The sequence below is a fragment of the Onychomys torridus genome, chromosome 22, assembly GCF_903995425.1.
Source record: "Onychomys torridus chromosome 22, mOncTor1.1, whole genome shotgun sequence".
Taxonomy (NCBI): Eukaryota; Metazoa; Chordata; class Mammalia; order Rodentia; family Cricetidae; genus Onychomys; species Onychomys torridus.
The window spans coordinates 11,905,508-11,913,477 of record NC_050464.1 but is presented as its reverse complement, the minus strand read 5'-3'; positions in this window follow the sequence as shown (position 1 = coordinate 11,913,477).

Sequence of the window (7,970 nt, the reverse complement as noted above, 5' to 3'; positions counted from 1 at the left end):
CTTCCACAGTCACTCAGGTAAGGCCATCCTGCTTCACTGTAGGCTAGAGCCAGATCCCGAGGCCATTGGTGCCTCTCTTGAGTCTTTCCTATCCCAAACTTGATTGCCTTCCCTCTCTTGCCCTTAGTGTATTCATGACAGGTTCTTTTGCTTGTTTTTGTATGCCTGAGTCCAAGGTCTTGCTGTGGCCGGGTGGTGGTGGTGGTGCACACCTTTAATCCCAGCACTCGGGAGGCAGAGCCGGGCGGATCTCTGTGAGTTCGAGGCCAGCCTGGTCTACAGAGCGAGATCCAGGACAGGCACCGAAACTACACAGAGAAAAACCCTGTCTCAAAAAACCAAAAGGTTTTGCTGTGTGGTCCATGCTAGTCTCAAACTCCTTCTTGGCTCAGCCTTCTGAATACTAGGAAGACAGGTAGGTACCCACCAACAGCTTTAGTTGAACATTCTGGTTTTGTTGGTGGTTTTTAAGCTTTATTTTTAAAGCTGGACATAGTGGCACACATCTTCAATCCCAGCACTCAGGAGGCAGAGGCAGGCAGATCTCTGAGTTCAAGGCCAGCCTGATCTACAGAGGGAGTTCCAGACCAGCCAGAGCTACATAGTTAGACCTTGTCTTGAAAAACAAACAAATGTATTTTTATTTGTTTTCTGATTTTTTTTTTTGTTTTTTTTTGAGCTGAGGATCGAACCCAAGGCCTTGCACTTGCTAGGCAAGCACTCTACCACTGAGCTAAATCCCCAACCCCTATTTGTTTGTTTTGAGACATAGTTTGTGTGTACGATTAGCTGTCCTGGAACTCCCTCTGTAGACCAGACTGGCCTCTGCCTCCTGAGTGCTGGGATTGAAGGTATACACCACCACCGCCTGACTATTTATATTTAAATTATATGTATATCTGAGTGTGAGTTAGTGTGTGTGGTGCAGGGCCCACAGATGCTAGGAGCATGGGAGCCACTGGAACGGGAGTCATGAACGGTAGCTATGAGCCACCTGACTTGGTGTTGGGGACCAAACTCCAGTTCTCTGCGAGAGCAGCAAGCGCTCTTAATGACCAAGTGATCCCTCCAGCTCCTAAGCTCACATTCTTGCTGATGAATCCCAGGCATCTGTCTCTGGCCTGATCCCAGCATCCTGGATGGCTCCAGGCAGCCTCAAGTTCAGTGTTGCTCAAACTGAAGGCCTGACTCTCTGGCCCAGATCCACCCATCTCAGCCCCACATAGCTGAGGCCATTTCTCCTGTCAGCTGCTTGGATGACAGACAGGATGACTCCTGAGTTTTGCCTTCAGCGCCGATCTCTGATCTACCTGCTGCAGATCATCTCAATGGCTCCCCTACTTCTCACCTGGGGTTCTATGGAACCTGCTAAGTGGGGCAGGGTGCCTGTCTGTTTGGACACACCATTTCTGATCCCATCCTGTTCCTAAGTCCCCACCTACCTTGCTCACAGCAGAGCACGGTGCTCTGGTCCAGGCCCTTCATCATCCCCACGCCCCCTCTGCAGCTGGGCCTGGGATGCAGTCAGACATTCCTGCCTCAGGACCTTTGCCCCATGTCTGCTTGGTTTCCCCCTCTCCTCCTGTTGGCTGTTTGCTCAATATCACCTACTTGCCGAGAGCCCACCACCACCCCTGCTTAACACTGAACCCCAAGTTGCCTCTCACTATTTTCCATCCAACCTGTTGTAACAGCAACCCCTTGTGGGAAGGACAGCTATCTGTGGGTTCCCTGTTGTATCCCCATGCACCAGGCATGCTGGAGCTTTTCAGTCAGTGCTCACTAGTGACTGAATCCTCACCAAGAGCAGGTGGGCATTGGCTTTGGTGAAACTACCCTTTTGCTTGGCTCTCTTAGGGCAAGTTAAGCCCTCACTACTAGTCAGTGGCACCTAGGAGACGTGTGTGTGTGTGTGTGTGTGTGTGTGTGTGTGTGTGTGCGCGCGTGCGTGTGCTGTGTTTGTGTATATGTGGTGAGTGATTCCACAGGGCCAGACAGCAAAAACCTTTGGGGACAAAGTGGCTAGGACTGCAGCTGGATCTGTGTTACAACAGGCACACTTGCACATGTGGAAGCAGGACAAGGATCCAGAAGGCTGGAAGACTTCTCCAGGGAGAGGATGTCAGAAGTGAGCCCTGAAGGATATGTGCATCAGCCTCACTTCAGGAGGAGGAAGGGCCAGAGGGCCCGGCTTACAAAGTCCCTGGGCCAGGAATGGGCAGGGGTGCAGCTGGAGGGGACCAGAGGGTGATCTGGGAGAGAGCTAGGGAGCACAGCCAGCCTGCCCTGGCCTCTTCAGCCATCCTCACACCCCATTTTTTCACTCTGCCCCATCCCAATGTGGGGAGGGGTTTGGAGATCCAGCCAGTCCAGTGGTGTCTTTCTCTACATGGCCTCCCTGGTCTGGGGCAGAACTTCCTGGCCAGCCTCAGAGTTTTCCTGCTTCCTGTTTCCGCCTGTGTTGCATCTTCTTAAGGCAGCAGAGGCAGAGCTAGGGACCCGGAAGGGATGGAGAAGGAAGTATCATTCACATCGATTCAAAAGCTAGCATGGGGGCTGGAGACATGGCTCAATTGTAAAGTGCATGCTGCTCTCACAGAGGACCCAGGTCTGGTTCCCCAAACCTATGTGTGGTGGCTTACAACATCCTGTAACTCCAGCTCCAGGGGGTCTGGTGCCCTCTTCTGGCCTCTGCGGGTTCCTGCACAAATACACACACACACACACACACACACACACACACACACACACACACACACACCTCCCTCAGTCTTGTGGTCCACTTCTCCTCTGTAGCCTGTAGAGGATCACACTGTGTGTGGTACCTCACATAGAGCCTGTGGACCTTCAACTGGTGGATGTGCCCCTAAAGTGGTGGTTGGCTCAGGGCTGATGAGGGAGATGACAGGATGGTAGGAGATGATCAGGCACAAAAGAAACAGCGCAGCAAGGCCCAGAATGAGCGTTTCCTGCAGGACTTGTCAGAGCCTTTACATCCTGATGTTGCCCAGAGGTCTTTCTCCAACGTGACTTTGCTCATGGAACTGTGTGGATGGCTGGGGAGGGAGGTATTACTTTGAATCTCATACATCGCAGAATGGCCACAGGAAGTCTCCTCCCCCAGTCTCCAAGGCCACACTGTCTCTATGGCTCCAGGCAGGAGAGGGAGAGCAGACTTTGAATCCTGCTTTTAGGCCCGCTAGCTAATTAATTAGACCCCCATGGAAGAGTCCTGGTCACTGTGGGTACATTAATAGCTTTGAATGGCCTTATGGACATTCTCTCTCACCTCTTTTTGGCCTCCAGGAGTTGGGAGACACTGGCTGCAGCTGGAGCTTCGGCCATGGTCTGCTTCCAACAGCCAAATTTTACATTTCATTACAAATGGCTTTGCCGGGCATGCCTGTAACTTTTACATTTCCATCCACTTTATTATTAATGGTTTTCCTGGACTGTTGCAGGCCAGCGTTGCGCACAATGCGTTATAAATATTTGATCCTGCATCTAGAGTCAGCCATTTATCATTTATAACGGGTTACAAAAACATTATAAAACATTTACCGCACATTTATAGATCATTCTCAGCTACCACAACGATGTGCTATAAATACATTATTAATCCTCCTCATATCATTGATAGGAACCCCTTGTAATAGGGCCCGACCCTCTACACTCACAGCAAACAGGACTTGGTACTGAGGGCAGCAGGACACACAGATGGAGGGAGCTGGCCTGTACTGCTGGCTGTGTGGCCCTGTCAAATCACATCCCCTCTCTGTTCGTTCACATGGCACCAGAAACTGTTCTGCATGCCATGCATATCACACTCTTCTCCACAGCCTCCCTGGGCTCAAAAATGTGCCTGAAGGTCCAGCCAGAGAGAGGAGAGCAGGCCCGAATCCTGGCCAACAACCTCCAAGGTGACCTAGACAACCCTCCAGCTCCTAGAGGGACACACCTCATCCAGCACATCCAGAGGTCTCTATAGGAGCCTTGTGGTCCCCTCATATACTGCCACCATGGATGAGATCAGGGACCAAGCACAGTCCCCAGAACCTCTGTTCCCACGACCCGTAGCCCCAACAGGAGCCAAATGCGGGATCACTGACAGGCAGCCGGAAGCACCCTGCTTAGGGTCTGGTAGGGCCCTGGGCACTGCTGAGGTTCCTGTCCTGGGCCAGCCCCACTCTCCGGTGGCCCTGACTTTGGGCGAGGCCAAGCCTTGCTGAGTGACATCTTCCTATCTCAAGGAGGACATAGCTTCTAGTTGACCTATCTCTCCTCAGGGTCCTTGTCTCCCTCCCTGAAGCTACACGAACCAGACTGCTCCTTGGGCAAGTGAGACTCCCGAGTCCTCAGCAGAAATCAGTGCGTTGATGAACTTTCCTGGAAAACACTTCTTCACCTCCCTTTTCCCGGTTTGTTTGTTTGTCGTTTGCTTGTTTTTTGAGACAGGGTTTCTCTGAGTAACAGCCCTGGGGCTGTCCTAGAACTCTCTTTGTAGCCCAGGCTGGCCTCGAACTCACAGAGATCTGCCTGCTTCTGCTTCCTGAGTGCTGGGATTAAAGGTGCGAGCCACCATGCCCGGCTCCTCTTCCACCCCTTAAGATCCCTTCAACACGCTACTTTCTCATGCTTCCCACTGGGCCGGTGAGCCCAAGGGGACCTAGAGCTGAAAAGCTGTCCTTTTGGATCTACAGCTGTACGGGGTCGAGGGGGAGAAATCCAGGACTCCTATCTGAACCTTCCTGTCCTCCTGTGTGTCTAGTAGATCACCTTCCAGGAGGGAAGGGGCCACAGTCCCGGGAGGCTTCCAAGCATAGCCTCATGTAGATACTTGGCATGACCCCAGCCTACCTGGCCAGGCTAACTGGGTTAGAGTTCCTGGCTGCCCTCAGGAAGAAATGGGAAGGGATATGAGTCCCCAGAGTCTCCCAGGTCTCAGGTGCCTACCCACAAACACAACCTTGAGTCAACATGTGTCTCCCTACTCTTGTCTACCTGGCAGAAGAGATGATTAAGTACCCTGGGCCTTCCGGGGTGAGTGTGGGGTGACCTGAACTCTATCCCTGTGTGAAGGTCATAGCTGCCCAGAGCTGAAAAGGAAACCGAAAGGCTTTTTCATGGCAAGGAGGAAGCAGGTATGCTCATCACCATGACAACACCACACCCAAGTCTAGGCACCAGCCAGCAACCACAAGGAAGCAGGTGGGCTTGGGATGACAGAATGAAAGGCTGAGGGGCTGGCAAGACCTTGGGTCTAGCTTGGGGTTTGGGGGGGGGGGTTTTCTGACTCTGGCAGGGTGCTGGCCCCAGACTCTCCATCCCAGAAAATGGCTGTCCTGTGGTCCATCGGGTGCCCAATAGCAGACCTCTGGGGTTTTCACGGTGGGGAGGAAGCAAAGCCAGGAGTGGGAGCGAGGGGGGAGGGGTGCTTGGGCTGCGCTGGCATCTCTGGCCCTGTGCCCTTCTACATCCATGTGTCTGTCTTTGGCTGGCCTGATACTGTACAGACCCTAATTCCACCAGATAGCCCCTCACTGACAGGGGCCCTGCAGCTACCCCACAACAGACCTGACCATGCACATCTGCCTTTCCATCTCAGCTAGGCTACACAGTGGCCCCCCTGAACTGGGGACACACTAGGCTTTCTGTCCCCCAGGAACTATAGAAGCCATCAGCCTGGTGCAGATAGAGCCAAGAACCCTCCCCAGATCCTGCCCTCAACAGCCTGGCTATCTGGGGCACAGATGGGTATCCTTATTCAGGGAACATGGAGTACAGGGCACCCTTCACATGGCCCCACCCCTCCCCCAGAATATCATGGGTGCAGCTGCTCTGCTCAACCCCACAGCCTTGTGAAAAAGTGTGAACACTACCATTCACAGTATGAGGGGAAACTGAGGCCAGAGTGGCCTAGAAATGACCTCAGCCCCTACCAATTTTCTCTGTATACTAGGAGTACTAGACACTGAGCTGGGCATTAGCTGTCTCTCTCAACTCAGGTTCAAGGCTCCTCTACCCCTTCCAGCAGCCAGGCTCACAACCCCAGGCTGGATCTCATTCCCTCTCCTTGGGTTGGTTCTTGCTTAAGGTCCAGCTTCTGCCACACAGTTGGGCACTGGCCATCTCCCAGCCCTGGGCAGAGAGAGCATGCGAGAATAAAGGACCCAAGGCTGCCTGAGTCATTGGAGCGTGGAATACAGATGCCTTCCTGGGGGAAGAGTTTGGGTTCTGAGGCTAGCGTGTGGCCTACTGCAGGTTCCAGGCTGACATCAGGATCAACCTTCAGGGTTGAGATCAAACCTGGAGACACCAGCCCCTCTACCACCCACATAGCCTTTGTGAGTGACCTGCACACCTTGCACACCCACATCCAGGACTGGAAGCTGCCCACAACCCAGTCTTGTCTCATGAGCCCCAGCACTGGGTGTGGGCAGACCCTTGCCCTCTGCACAAGATACTAGGCTGGGAACCCTGCTGCCTCTAGGCCCCATCTCCCTACACCAGGGGCACCCTGCCCCTGCCACCTAGCCTCTTGTGTATGACAGATGGCAGTAGCTGAGAATGGGCACCCAGCTGTTGTTTGCTGAAGCAGAAAACACTTCCCGAATACCCACTTCTGGGCCTTGGTGTCCATAAGCCATAAGCCCTGGGTCTCTGCTGAATCATGAGTGTGCCATGTAGCCAGGGGGCCTGATCTACAGTGAGTTCTAGGGCAGCCAGGGCTACACAGAGAAACCCAGTCTCAGGGGTGGGGGAGTCCCAGGCTTTGACTGGATGCCCACGTGGGAAGTGCCCTGGACTCCTGTGCCTATCCTCAGAGCCGGCCGCTTGCTATTCAGTGCCCACTGCCCCGCATGATGCGGTGCAACGAGGGCAGAGGCAGTCACAAGCTCCAGTGTCAACTCCCCATCATGGGGTTCCCAAACCTTGGGGGCAGGGAGGCACCAACGACCCTGCCAGGTAACTTGGGTCCAAACGAGAAGCCAGCACTTGGACTGGAAACGAGCATGTGTGCCAAGGGCAGTGACCCAAGGCCAGGTCCAGGCACTAAGCAAGGAGATGGGATGGAGGTGGTGCCGTGGCTGACTCCTGGACACCAGGCTTGGCCCCGCCTCAGCAGGGTAGAAGTACACCACACAGTGGCCTTCACTGGGGGCCAGTGGCCTCCATGCTGTAGACACCCTTCCATTCATTCTCTGCTCTCTCATGCATGGGCGGGACTGGCCCACACTGAGAAGCAGTCACCCAGCTCCAGGGGTCCTTATTTGAGGGCCCCCAAGGGCAGGGCACAGGTGCCATGGACGGGCCTGGAGCTTCTCAGGAGATGTGTGTGGGACCAGGTTTGGGTGGGGCTGGCCCGGAAGAGAAGCCAGAAGGCGAGAGAACAGTGATATAGGGGCTGGGGTGGGGGCAAGGCAAACAGGAACCTCCATGTATCCTGGTGCCCTCAGCCAACCAGGAGGGCCATCACTGCCACCCCGACCTGTACACGGAGACCAGCTCCTGCACATGGGCCTGCTGCTTTGAATGGATGTATGAAGGCCTGGTGAGGACCAGACTACCTGAAGCTGGCTCCTGTTCCTCATTCCTTGCCCAACCCGATCCTCCAAAGCACCCCAGGATCCTCCTGAGGACAAAGCCTGCCTTGGCCCACTGGGGCCCCAACATCAAATCCACATTCTGTGGAAGACTCAAGAGTGAGAGGCAGGCACAGTAGCAAGCAGCAAATGCATTTGGGACGGTGTGTGGGTAGGCAGACCTGGCTCAGCAGCTACGGTGGGACCAGAGATTGTGGGTCTGAGCCTGTGTAGCCCAGGTCATCACCAGAAGCAGCTGGAGCTGGTTTCCTAGGAAACAGTGCCCCCTGGTGGCCAGAGAGAGACAAGCCAACCGCAGGAGCCAACCCTGTGGGGGGGCAGTCTGGGGAGATGGCCTGCACCAGTAGGAAGGCCCTGGCCACCCTG